This window comes from Artibeus jamaicensis, unplaced genomic scaffold (genome assembly GCF_021234435.1).
Source record: "Artibeus jamaicensis isolate MK-2021 breed Jamaican fruit bat unplaced genomic scaffold, CSHL_Jam_final contig_233, whole genome shotgun sequence".
NCBI lineage: Eukaryota > Metazoa > Chordata > Mammalia > Chiroptera > Phyllostomidae > Artibeus > Artibeus jamaicensis.
Genome location: NW_026521486.1, coordinates 47,464,167 through 47,478,923, shown reverse-complemented (window position 1 = coordinate 47,478,923; position 14,757 = coordinate 47,464,167).

Here is a 14,757-nt window from a genome sequence, read left to right as displayed (position 1 = left end):
CACTGGGCTCTGGTTACTATTTTTCCCCTTATCCCTCAGGCCATTGAGGTGGAAGTGGGAAAGATTTTCTTTCCTTTCTTTCTTTCAAAAAGTTTATTTATTTATTTATTCATTTTTAGAGAGAGGGGAAGGGAAAGAGAGAGAGGAAAAGAAGCATCAATATGTGGTGGCCTCTCACACACCCCTGCTGGTGACCTGGCCTGCAACCCAGGCATGGACACTGACTGGGAATTGAACTACGACCCTTTGGTTCACAGGCCCACACTCAATCCACTGAGCTACACCAGCCAAGGCAGAAAGATTTACTTTCATTCCCACACTTCATTTTTCCCCCTTTATCTTACCCACATATCTGTCAATTGATCTTTCTTCAAAGTCTCTTCATTTGAATCATTTAGTGTACGTTGTATTTCCTGCTAGAGCTCTCTCACCTCCTACATTGCCCCAATAGACGGCACTTTTCTGACTAGTAGGATCCTGGGCAATGCTCAGGGCCTCGCTGTCCATACTTCTAATGTTACTGCCTAAATGAGACACCCAGGTCCGGTCCACTCTGTTCCCTCCATTTGGGGAGTTGATTCTGCTCCTTCTCACCATCAGCCAGTCCCTTCCTTGAGGCCTGGTAGAGGACGCTGTTGACTCAGACAGAAGGACATTGTCAAGGCAATGGCCACACAGCTATGTCTTCTTTTTGCTGTCACCTGGCAGGGCTCTTGGGCATTCTTCTGCCTGAAGGGGACGAGAGCCAAGAGTAAAGAGCAGGAGTGATACAGGTGGATATTAAACAAAGAAAGACAGAAGCGTAAACAACTGTATGAACATTCCAGACATTCATCAAATAGGAGAAGTGTATTTCCATGCTAGGCAGGTGGTAACATCACTGCTAAGGGGAGAGGGGAGGTCGAATGTGGCGTTCAAGAGAAAACCTAAACCCCCCAATATGCAGGAAACTCAGTGACTCTCCCAGTCTGGCTTGCACTCACCTTTGTGGACTTCCCACGCCCACCCTCACACTCATGCACCCGAGTCTCTCAGCTAGGCGCTCTTCCCCAGAGCCCCAGAGCACTTGAGCATTGCTGTGCGCGTGCTTTGCCCTTTGAGTGGGAACACCGCTGTGTATCACTTTTCCTCGCTGTGTAGTATCGCATACACCACGTTTAAAGTAACATCTACTTACGATCTCACAGTTCTGTGAGTCAGAAGTCCAGGTGGGCTCCCCTGGGCTCTCGGTTTAGAGTCTCATCAGGCCAAAATCAAGGTGTCGGCCAGGGTGAGCTCTCATCTGGAAGCTCTGGGAGGAATCAGCTTCCAGGCTCATTCATGCTATTGACAGACTCCATTGCCTTGTGGCTGCAGGACCGAGGTCCTTGTTTCCTGCTGGCTGTCAGCCAGGGGTCTGTCTCAGCTCCCTAAATCCACCCCCACGCCTTCTCATGTGGTCCCTCCATCGGCAAGGCAGTGATGGCACATCCAGCCCTTCTCTCTGACCTAGTCTCTTGCCACCAGCTAGATAAAAGCCCCTGCTTCTAAAGGGCTCCGTGATTGGATTAGGCTCACATGGATCCTTTTGTTGCCCTGTAATCATAGGAGTTACACCAGGGGTGAAGGTCATGGGTCATCTTAAGATTCTGCTCACCACAGCTTCCCTCCTTAGCTCGTTGGTTACCACTGCTGTAAAGCCTTCCTGCTCTCTTCACTCAGAATTGACAGCTCTCCCAGCACTTCACCGACACGCCGTTTGACCTCTTCCCACTTTGTCTTATTGGCCAGTTTGAGACTAGGAACCGTGCCCTACTCATCTTCGTAGCTTTTATTGTACCAATGCCTACCCCTTAGTAGGTGGTCAAGGAACATTTGTTGAAAGTCAGGAAGGAGGGAGGAGGGTCGGGTAGAAGCTATAAGGACATAATGACAAGCACTGGAAAGGTCACTTGGTTTGAAGGATCACATTTCTATAAAGATGTTGAGGATGTGTTAAGAAGCTTGCTGCACCTCCTCTCTATTACCGCCCCCCCCTTCCTTTTTCTTCCAACTTGACTTGGAAAACTTTCAGACTCAGTGTGTGTTTACTGCTCTCGGGAGGCAAGAACTGATGTTTTATACCTTTGTTTTTTACCAAAGTACATTCTCTGTTCATCCAAGAAGTTTGTCCTAAACGGTGTAAGTCCAGCGGTCATTCTCTCACAAGAATGTCCTAGAGGACAGGTCACAAAGGACAAAGCCTGGGAGGTCTGGGAATTTTTCCAATTCCAGACAGATAGGAACACAGTGAGGTCTCTGAGTTTAGCACCAAGATTTTAAAGGGGAGGGGAGAAATCCAATCTTTTTCTATTTGGAGAATCATATGTTTCAACAATAGGGTGTCAGATTTCCTGCATGAATCCCACCAGCTGAGGAGGAGGCCACGATCCTTCTGTTTCTTTAGCAACAAAACAGTAAGTCGTGGCTTGCCACACACCTCACTTAAAGCAAGCAGCTCCAAACCCAGTGGAGTGGCCAGACCCCAGCTCCTCCTGCAGGACTCCTATGTCAGCTCTTCTTGCATGTTTCCAGTTTCCTCTTCTTCCTACCCTCGACCCAGGTACCAGCATGAAGAGAGGCGATTCAGTGAAGGAAATGCATCCATTTGATGGACTAACATTGAAACAATAACAATATATGTGGTAATGACTGATGCTGAACAGGAAGATGAAACCAAAAAAGACCTTTGTCCACACATGCCTCACCCACCCTGAGTTCTTCTTTACAAAGACTGTCACTGTTGGCAATTTCTTACAACTCCTTCCAGAAAATTTTTTTATGCTACCTGGGTTTTAAGCTGAATCGTAACACTTCTGCAGCTAGTACTCAATCTCAGTGGGGCCTCATTTCCATAAAGATAATTTTCTCCCCTGGTGAACTATTAAGCCAATTTAGCAATGTTTAGCAAAATCATGTTTTCAAGCAAAGTACTGAACCTACTTACGGTTCATCCAAGATGAGGTGAGATCTTATTTTAATTTCTCTAGATGGTAACTTTCTCGCTTCCTCCCCAACACTGTGGACTTATTTCCCAGTCCATCTGTCTGCTACCCAGACAAAAGCAGCCAAAAAGTTCAGAAGGACATTTTCACGGCCGTTTCAGTATTTTCTCTCCAGAAGATAGCAAGTGGATAAAACCATCTCTCTGGCATTGTCCTGGTCTGCTCTGCCTACAGCCCTTGGTGGATGCAGAAAGAAGACAGAACTGAGACATTCAAATAAGGAACCGCTGAAATGCTGGAAAGGCACAGGAATCCTTGCCAGTTGCAAAGTACCCACCTTGCTAGTAACATTCCAATGTACCTGTCACTCATTCAAATACTTATTGAGTTTCCATAGCATGCCAGGCACTATTCTCTGCACCAGAGCTGTGGTGATAAATAGGACAGCCATTCATTTTAATTGGGGGAGCAGATAATACCCAGAGTCACACTGTTAAATATTGTTATGAAGAGTGATGCAGTGGGGGGTCAGTCTCCATTTTAAATGGCATGATCAGGGAAAACCCTCTCTGGGTATGTGACATTTGAATCAAGACCTTAATGATCAAAAGAAGCCAGCTATACGAAGATCTTAGGGGGGCATTTCTGGCAGAGGTAGAGCAGATGCAAGGGTGCTCAGGCCACAGTGGGCTTTTGCATGTCTGGGGTCTGAGAGACAGAAGGCAGGCACACCTGGACTAGAGGAGAAGGAGGCGAGAGCAGAGACATAGGAAGGAACCAGGTCACCCGGGACCCTGTCATCCTCAGAAGGGTGTTTACATTACCGAGCATTTCCCAGCCAGAGAACTGATCAGAGAACTTCCCCCCCCCCCCCAGTATAGAATTATCTATTAAAGTCCCATAGAACTAGTATGCTAGGGATTATGGTTTGCAAAACCTGGCCTAAAAGCGTTATCCTTCCCGGAATGATTGCACCTTCTTGCGGGGAGTTTGTGTTCTTACAGGGGTTTGTTTCAACAGAATAAAGCTCTAAACTAGAATGGCAGACTTCAGCAAGCAAATGGGAGAGTATTTTCTTTTCTTTCCTCTTTTGATTTTTATTTTAATACTAAGACATGTCCTGATTGTCAGAAGTTGTTTTAAAAGTTTATAAAAGGTTATGTGTGTAAATTATTGGTTTTGTACGTTTTAAATATTTTAATGCCAATGTTTTTTGAAGGTTGGCTTTTCAAATTACACCCTAAAAAGTTTTGAAATCAGTGTGATTGAACAACAGAAAGAGAGGAGGGAGGGACAAATCCATTAAGATTCCTTTGTGTGGAAAAGAAAGAATGGGGTGGAGAGTTCTCAGCTATCATCACAGAGTTCAAGATAAAGGACAGTTACCCCTTATCCTCCCTGAGGAAGGAATGAGCAAATAGGCAGGAACCCAGTGAAGGGAGTTGAAATCAGAGATCAGGAAGAAGCTCGAGACTAGCAGAAGAATGTGGCACTGCAAGAAATTACTGAGAAATAGTATAGAATGTTCTGGCAGCTCCAGAGCCTGGGGAGATTTTATGCTAGCTTCCTGGAACTTTGTTTTGATGCCAAGGCAGTGGAGGCGACAGTGGCAGGGTAAGAAATTTGGGGAAAGGTCTGTTTCAGAGCCTAGGAAAGTTAACAAGGAATAATTTCACTACAAGGAAGAACGCGGCTTCCAAAGCAAATCAATAACATTAAGATAAAAATCCAAAGGAGCAATGCCTGCCGTTACTGAGTGCTTGCCACATTTCAGACAACCTGCTAAGTGCTTTGTGTACGTTATTTAATTTAATGTTCATGACACTTCTGTGAAGTAGAAAAAAATCCCTATTATGTAAATGAAGAAGCTGGGGGTTCTAGTAGTCGTACAACTAGCTCAAGGTCATGCAGTTATTGCATGGCAGGCCCGAGGTTCAAATGAAGATCAGTTTGAGTCCAGAACCATAATACTAATCACTGTCCTCTCCTGCCAAAACATGGAGGTAGAACATTGATTGTTAACTTGCTGAATTTGAAGGTAAGATGGGGAAAAGGAATTTTTAAGCCTTAGATCAGGGTGAAGACCTCTAAACAAATTTTTTTCTCTGTCTTGAGAGGAAAGGAACGCAGAGCAGAATAATAATAAGACAGACGTTGTGAGTGGACATCATTCCTGCAAATGGTGGCAACCAGAAGTTCACGTGAAACATGGAACCTTCAGCATCGCATAACAGGATGGATTTGTAACATAGAGCCTGGGACTGGGGAGTGTGGAGAGATATGCAAACATGAACAACTCCAGGCCCAGTGGGAATGGAGGAGAGCAGATCTGAATGCATGTGCCCAGGAAAGCCTGGGAAATTCGGAGGGCCATTACCTCTGAAGACCACGCCAACAATTGCCTGAAATGATTAGATAGAAAATGAAAATACTCTAAACACAAATTTAAAATGAAAACCTGGGTGGACTGGATAATGGAGTCAGCCTTAGTGAGAAAAAGTAAGAGGGATCCTACCTACCAAACGCTCCCAGTTCACTCCCGCCATTGCAATATGTCTGTGTAGCTCGCTTATCAGCACATCCTTCACTGAGCCAGTTCATCCGTAAACTGATGGGCGTGCATATAATACGATCAGAGCACACTGTCATTGCACACACAGTTAAAGTCTAACACTAATGCATGTTACAGTGCACACCCATATGCCTAGATCAAGAGAGCGGTATCAATTCAGCAGAAGCCCCTGTATGCTTCTCCCCTGCCAGTTTACTGTTATTCTAAACTTTTTGTTAATGATTTCCTTGTCTTTCCTTATAGTTTTGCCACCTGTGTGTATATCTCTAATTATTATATGATCTAATTATGCATGGTTTAGACATTAAATAAGTGAAACCATTATGTATACATTCTTCTATCACTTGCTTCTTTTGCTCAATGTCATACTTTTGAGATTGAACCATGCGGATATGTATGATTGTACTGCCTTTATTTTTTCACTGATTTATGGTGTTTGATTTTTGAAACAGTCCACGACTTTCCTATTATACCACGGATGGATATTTGTTGGGTTGTTGGGTTTGAGTATATTAAACTTCGCTAGGTAGGGATAAGTTGTTCTCATCGGTGGGTCCAACATAAACCTTCAGCAGGGGATGAGAGTCCTGATTCTTTACATCTTTGCTGAAACTTGAGTTGACTTACTTTTAATCTGGGAAGTGTGAAGTGGTATTTTATTATGGTTTTAATTTGTATTTTCCTGATTACTAAGGAAGGTGAACTTTTTCTTTCCATATGTTTAGGGATGATTTGTGTTTCTTCTACTGTGAGGTGCCTATTCAAGTCTTCTACTCATCTTTTTATATGATAGTTTGTATTTTTCTTAGTGACTCATAGCTGTTCTTTATATATTATTGATACTGGTCCTTTGTGGTTATCCATGTGGTAAATATCTTGTTCCACTGTTTGGCTTATCTTTTCACACTTTTGGTGGTTTCTTTTAATAAATAGAAGCTCTCCATTCTAATAATCAGATTTGTGAATCTTTTTCTTTTAGTTTACCCCTTTTCTTTCTCGTTTAATAAACTTCCCTTTGAAAACATTCAATAAACTTTAAACAAGATTTTATTTACTTATTTTTAGAGAGAGGAGGAGAGAGGGAGGGAGAGAAGCATCGACTGGTTGCCTCTCGCACACCCCCAACCAGGGACCTGGCCCACAACCCGGGCATATGCACTGCTGGGAATGAAACCAGCAACCCTTTGGTTTGCAGGATGATGCCCAACCCACTGAGCCACACCAGTCAGGGCACATTCAATAAACTTTTAATTTTAGAATAGTTTTTGATTTATAGAAAAGTGGAAAGAGTATTAAAGATCGTTTCCATCCACCCAAGCCCTGTTTCCCCTGTTGTTAACATCTCACGTTGCTACGCAGCATTTGTCACAGCTACTGAACCAATGTTGGTACATTATGGTTCTCTGAAGCCCATATTTTATTTATTTAAAAAATTATGTTTTATTGACTTATGCCGTTACAATTATCCTGATTTTCCCCCCTTTGTTCTCCTCCACCCAGCATCCCCCACTCTCTCAGGTAATCCCCCCTGCCATTGTTCATGTTCATGGGACATGCATATAAGTTCTTCTGCTGCTCTATTTTCTATACTGTACTTTACATCCCCATGGTAAAGCCCATATTTTATTCAGAGTTTCTTAGCTTTTCTGTTCCAGCATCCTATCCAGGTTACCACATTACATTAGTCACCAAATCTCCTTCGGTTCCCCTAGACTATGACAGTTTCTCAGACTTTCCTTGTCTTTGGTGATCTTGGCCATTTTAAGGTGTACTGGTAAAGTATTTTATAGGATGTCCTTTGATTTCAGTTCGTATGATTTTTTTTTTCATGGTTAGACAGGAGTTGTGGGTTTTCAGGAAGGGAGCCAGAGAGGGTGAAGTGCCATTTTCATAATATCATATCAAGGGTATGTGCTAGTAATATGACTGAAGATGTTGACCTGGATCACTGGCACGAGGTGGTGCTGGTCAGGTTTCCCCACTGTAACGTTACATCCCTCACCCCTTTCCATACTCTGCTCTCTAGAGGAAGGTCATGATGGGCCTACTGTATTTAGTGAGTAGGGAGTTATGCTCCACCTCCTTGAGGGGACAGTTTTTATAAGTTGGAATTCTGTTGCATAGGAGAGTGGTCTGTTCTCCCCACTTGTTTACTTATTCAATCACTAATTAATATTTACTTATCCTTGATATTTATGGAATGTTGATGGTGGAAGCCAAGTTTTTCACTATTGGAGAGGAAGGTTACGCATAAGCAAGGAGACAAGGCTGGAACCAACCATGTGGTTTCAGCTGAGAGCTGGAGACATTAATATGAACCATGTTTAGTTTAATATGTTGACACTTAATATGCATAGGGACAGAAATGATTACAAGGTGGGGAGCACTGGGGGGGGTGGGCTGGGATGGGAGTAAAAGACAGAAGACTATACTTGAACAACAATTAAATAAATAAATAAATAAATAAATAAATACCTCTGAGGCTATCATAAAAAAAAGAAATGTGTTTATGCACATATACCGCATATACAGATGTATTTCGTAGCTCTATCTGCTGAGAGGGTCTGCAGTACCCCAACAGTAAGGGGCATGCCCAACTCCCCATTCTTAATTTCTAATACCATCCTCCAGTAAAAGACATCAAGGATCTTAGAGAAATGACTAATTATAGGGCTAGACAGCAAATACACAAATGAGCCTGGAGCATCTGATAGGGCTGGAAAGCAAGGAAGTGCTCAAAAACCTCACAGTGATGGGGGCATGTCGAAAGGACACAGCAGCCATCAGAGCTCCGGATGGCCAAGGCTGGAACAATTTGCACAAGAAATAAATTAGAGTGTTGGGTTATAACCCAAAGTATAAAGAAACCCTTATTCATGTCAGAGTCCTATCAGCATCTTCTTCTATATTATCTTCTATCTATATTATCTTCTAAGGGTTTTCGAGGTTTGCATTTCCCCATTTAAGCCTTTAATCAATTTGTACTGGGTTTGTGTACACTGTGTGAGGTAGAGACCCAGGTTAATCTTTTTCCATATGGATAATTGGTTGTTCCAGCCTTCTGTACTGAACAGTCTATTCTTTCCCCACTAACATGCAATACCCACTCTGTCACAAAGAGGACTCTGTACGTGAGTGGGTCTGTGTTTCAGTTCTGATTCACGGGTCTAATTGCCTGTCTCCCCCTCCCAGAATATGAATTCTTAGAGTTTTAAACTGTGACTTGATATTGAGTAGAGTGAGTAACCCACATACTTTTTTTTTTTTAATTAGGAGTATTTTATCTGCGTTTGGCACTGGATTTTTCAAATAAGTTTTAGAACTAGCTTACCCATTTCCAAGAAACGCTCTGTTGAATTTTTATTGGGATTGCATTGAATTCATAATTCAAATTGTAAATAATTGACATCATCATTATATTGAATCACCTTTGCAAAGAACATAAGTAGAGAGGTACATGGTGTATCTCCCTTCTTACTTGTTATTCCCTAATACATTTCTTTTTTTAAAAAAATTTATTTGTATGTATTTATTTTTAGGGAGAAGGGAAGGGAGGGAAAGAAATATCAATGTGTGGTTGCCTCTCACGTGGACCTCACTGGGGACCTGGACAGCAACCCAGGCATGTGCCCTGACCAGGAATCAAACTGGTGACCCTTTGGTTCACATCCCACACTCAATCCACTGAGCTACACCATCCAGGGCTCCCTAATACATTTCTATAGAGTTTTATATTTTTCTCCTTAAAGAATTTAAACACCTTCTGTTAGATTTTTATCCCCAGGGACTTCATATTTTGCTATTACAAGTTGCTTCTTTATACTTTTTAAATTTTTCTGTCAGATAGTTGATGGTATCTAGAAAAACAATTGATTTTATATATTAACTTTGTATCCAGCAATTATCCTATACTATTATTAATTCTAGTGTATATGTATGAATAATTTTGGGTTTTCTACACAGATAATCACATCACCTACAAATAATGACAGTTTAACTTCTTTCTTTCTAGTCCTCATAACTTCTGTTTATATTTCTTACATCGACTGGGTAGTACTTACAGTGTAAGGTTGAATAGAACTGCTAATAAAGGGCATTCTTATCTTGTGCTACATCTTAATAGAAATATTGCAAAGCATCATTGCTAAGTATGTTCTTTTCTACAGTATATATGTATAATCAGGTTATGGAAGTTCCCATCTATACCAAGTTAGAACATATTTTTTTAAGTCAAGAATTAATGTTGCATTTTATTGAACACTTTTTCTTGGTATCTATTTAGACAAATATGTTGTTCTTTTCCCTTTAAACCATTAGTGCATTACACATGGCTAGATTTGACTTGCTGACATTCTGACTAAGATTTTTCTGTTCATATTAATGGGTGAGATTAGCTTGTAATACTCCTTTCTTATATGATTCTTGTCTGGTTTTAGCATCAAGGTTATAGTAGTCCCATAAAATAAGTTGAGGAATGTCCTTTATGGTGTGCAAGTGTTTGTGTAAGATTGAAATAATGGGGTCCTTGGAATGTCTGTTAGAACTTACTGAGTACATCACCTCTTGTGCCCCACCTCCCACTACTTTCCCTCCAGCAACTGCAGTGACCATCAGCTTCGCACAGGTGTGAAGATGCAGGTGCCACCAGACCAGAGCAGCCTGGAACACTGAACGCATGTAGCGGGCGGCTACCTGGACAGCTACTCTGGAGGGCAGTCTGCACCTGAGCAAAAAATAAACATCAGTGTGTCCAGCTACTCAAGGTTTAATGTTGTAACCACAGCATAATCTAGCCTATTCTCTTGGGTATTATTTCCATTTTAATTGAATTATGGTCAAACAATACAATTGGTTTGGAAGCAACCCTTTAACCTGACGGCATCTCACCTCAGCTGCCTCATCTATCTCTCCCGTTCTGTACTAGGATTTCCCCACCACTACTGTGAGGGGAGCGTGGAGAGACCCCTAGCACTGGAGGGTTTACAAATCTGGGATTTCAAGAAAGTTAACGCTGCCTCGACCAGTGTGGGGTGGGAAGTGGTGGATAAATCCTTTCCTTTCCCTTCTCCTGGGCAAACAACTCGAAGGCACTCTCCGCCTGGCGGGACCGAGCCTTGTCTGCCCACGGTGTGACCCCTCTGTGTTGGCCGTCCCTCCTTTCTGCTTCATTTCTCCTGGTTCCCCTTCCCAAAATTAAACATGTCACTTTCCAAAATAAACCTCCTACACCCAAGATCTACACTCAGGCTCTGCTTTCTGCAGGAACCCGGGTTCTGACACTTGCCTGTGATTAAGCTGTTCGGTCTGGTGTTTTCTTTGTGGGAACATTTTTAACTGTCACATCATTTTTAAAAAATAAACTGTTCTGGTTTCTATTTCTTCTTAATCAGTTTTGGCAAATTGTATTTTTCTAGGAATTTATATATTTCTTCTAAAACTTTCAATCATTGGTAGAAAGTTGTTTATAATATTTCCCTATTTAGTTTTCACAGCTTCTCTAATTAGACCCCTGTAGTCGTTAACCTTGTGTCTTTTGCCTTCTTCCCCTTCTCTTGCTTAGCCTTGCAGTAGCTTTGTCTATATTATAGTTGTGTCGAAGAACCAACTTTTGACTTAGTTGATTTTTCTCTAGTATATAGTTTTCAACTGAATTTCTACTTTGTTTATTTTTTCTTTTCTTATACTTTTTGGGACCATTTTGCTCCCCCCTAACTTCTTCAACAAGCTGCTTAAGCGCATTAATTCTGAACTTAAAAATGTCTCATGTAAGCATTTGCAGCTGTAATACGTGGATCCTGAAGCCAGACTGAAGGCAGCCCTGGGTCTGGGGCTTGCTAGCTGTGTGGCATCATTTGCTTCTCTGTGCTTTGGCTTCCTCATTTATACTTGGCTCAAGGGTCATTATAAAAATAAAATGAGTAAAATACATAGAGCACATAAAACAATGCCTGCCACATAGTAAATGATAAGTAAATATTAGAATTCTATATTTCCCTCTAAGTACTATTTTAGCTACATCTGTAAGTTTGGATACATAATATTGTTATTATTAAGTACTTAGCATTTTCTCTTTTCCATTATAATTTATTCTTCACAGGAATGTTTTCCCATTTCAATTTCCTGAACATTTGTCATTGGTTACTGTGGTGTCTTCAATATTTCCAGTCATCGTCTTTTCCCAGACCTGTGGGAGGGTTACACTTCTCTGACCCCTGATGTTGGTTCATAGCCAAGTGACTTTCTCTGGCCAGTGAAATGTGAACGGGAGCATTCTGGAAAGCAGCATGCTGTTCTCCATGCTTTTCCCCCTTCTACAGGGATCAGGGAGACACATGTTGAGATGCAGGTGCCACCCGGCCAGAGCAGTCTGGAACACCGAGCTACACTTGGTGGGCCGCCAGCTACCCTGGACAGCTACCCTGGAGGGCTGTCAGCACCTGCTGCAAAAAATAACTGTCAAGCTACTGGCGTTGTGATGTTGTAACCACAGCATGATTTAGTTTATTCTCTTTGGTGTTACTGCTATTTTAATTGAATTTTGGTCAAAGAATGTAGTTGGTTTGAAAGCAGCCCTTGGAAGTTACTGAACTAGCTTTATGGGGTACCACGTGGCCAATTTCCATAAACATCCCATGTAGCGCTGGATAGAAAAGAATATTTTCTCTCCAACTATTGTGTACAATGCCCATTCTGTGAATATTAGATTGAGCCTGTTAACTGTCTTCTCAATCATCATTAACTTTTCCCCTTAGCTTGTTACCTACCTCCTGAGAGAGATGTGTTCGAATCTCCCACTGTGATAGTGGATTTACCATCTTCTTATCATCTTGTCATTTTGTTCTTTATCTTTGAGGCTGTTATTAAGTCATGCAAATTTAGAATGACTTTTTAGCTCCCTGATTGACTCTGAGCAGCACATATCTGGAATTTTAAATATCCAATCTATCTTCATCCTTTACTAGAACATTTATTTACCTATTATTTATTGTGGTTATTAACATATTTTGATTTATTGCTCCCACCTCATTAAGTGTTTTGTCTTGATTTTTGTATCTGATTCTTTAAATATGCCTTCCTTTGTTTGAGGTTGTTATACACTCTATATCTATATTCGATGGTTGTCTTAGCTACTTTTATATTTATTCTTACTTTAATGAAGACTGCAGTTAATTTCTGTATTTTCCTCCTGGACAATAGGAAGATCTTAGAACATTTGAACCCTAAACACCCCTATCTGACCTTGATACATTTCTCATCCATTCTCTTAGTTGTAGTCTTCCTCCACCACACGTAAACTAGACATTATTGTTATTGTTTTAAACAGTTAGTATTTGTTAAGATTTATTTATGTGCTCCCCAGGATCTATTCCCCATTTCAGCTTGTGTGTCAAATGGCCAGTCTAAGATCGTTCACCTGCTTGAAACAAATCTCCGAGGATTTCCTTTAGTGAGATGCATTTGTTCTAAATGCTCTCGGTTTTTATTGGAAAACATCTGTGTTGTCCTCATTAGTGAAAGGTGGTTTTACTGGAAAATGGCCCACAGCCATTTCTCTCAGCACCTTGAAGATGTTGCTGGAGCTCTTGCTCTTCCGGCCCCGCCCTGCTGCTGAGAAACCAGCCGTGAGTTTAACTACCATCATTCTTCTGTAGGTCTTTTGCAGGTCATCTTTCTCCTTAGTAATTTTCACAGTCTCCTTTTTCTCTATGGTGTTTAGATTTCTATAATATTCCTAACTGTGATTTCTTCAATGTATCTTGACATTCATTGGGCTTCTGGAAAAAAGCCATGTTCTCCACTGCTCTGGAAACATGGCGGCCACTGTCTGTCTGAACATCACCTCTTCCCCTTTCTTCCGTTTTACCCCCTAGAACTCCAGTTAGGCACAACTGCATTTTCTCTTCCTTTAGGTCTCTTAACTTTTCACATTTTCCGTGTTTATCTTTCTGGTCTACATTTAGATTTTTTTTTCATCTCTAGTTTGCTAAGTTTGTCCTCAACCATGTCAAATCAGCTATTGAATTTATTTACTGAGTTTTAAGACTCAACACTTACTTTTTATTTCTATAAATTCTTCTTGGTTCTTTTCCAAGTCTAATTATTTATAGTCTCATTCTCTGTTCACTTTTCTGTCTTCATTTATGTTTTTGAAAACCTGTTAAACTTATATTCTTTGTCTAAAAATTTCAACATCTGAAGGTTTTGTGGGCCTATCTTTGCAGATACTCACACAGTGTGATTTATTGCCGTGTGTGTTCTGTGACTCATTACGGTGAGTTGTGATTTTCCTTAAAGTTTCATCTATGGCAAGTCTTCATGTGCTGGGACGTGGTTGAACAAATCCTGAAGAGCAGATTTACATTTGATCCAACCAGTTACCTGAGCAGAACCATCTGGGATCATTTTAATTTTTCTACTTGAGTTTTTTTTTAATCATACAGCACATGAATTTGGGCAGCAAACCCAGCTGAGCACTGGCTTGTGGTTGTGAATTCTGAGGGGGTATTTATTATTTTTCCTACCATCCAGGTGACCCAGGCCAATTTACTTGCTGTCACCTTCTATGGAAATGTTTATTTCTCATTCTCCTTACACAGAGTTCTGGAATGGACCTTCTGAAGGCCCAGCTTTATTGCAGAGCTATCCCTCAGCTGTATTTCTCCTTCCTGTGGTGTGTATAGCCATCGAAGTGAAAGCTCGTGATTCCCAGGGTTTGAAAGACTCTCTCAGAGCAAAGACTAGCTTTGTTCCTTGCATACCAATCCGCGTTCCTACTTTTACTTTGATTCTGCAGATTTTTTTTTCTTTTGGGCCAGCTTGGTAATATAGCTAAGATGAAATGTTGTTTAATTAAAATTGTTCTTGTTAAAGTTGTTGTTTCAATTGGGAAGGTTTTTCAGGGTATATAATCCATTGCACTGTTAGAAATAAAACATTTTTTTTAAGTCTGGGATTGAGATAAGAGTAATGCAACCTTGACACATGCAATTCTTTATCAATTGTTCTCGTTCCAATATCATTTGTCCTCAAATGCTCTCTACTTCAAGCTTTGGAGAAAGAAACATGGCAATAAATCTTTAATTGCTGTAGATCAAATAGCAACGAATAACTTAATGCAATAGATAACGAGGGATTGGAGGGGAGTCTCTTATTAATCACAAAGCAGGAATTGTGTTTCTTCATAGTCAGAGCTGTGACAAGGAAGTAAACCAGCTGTAGCCA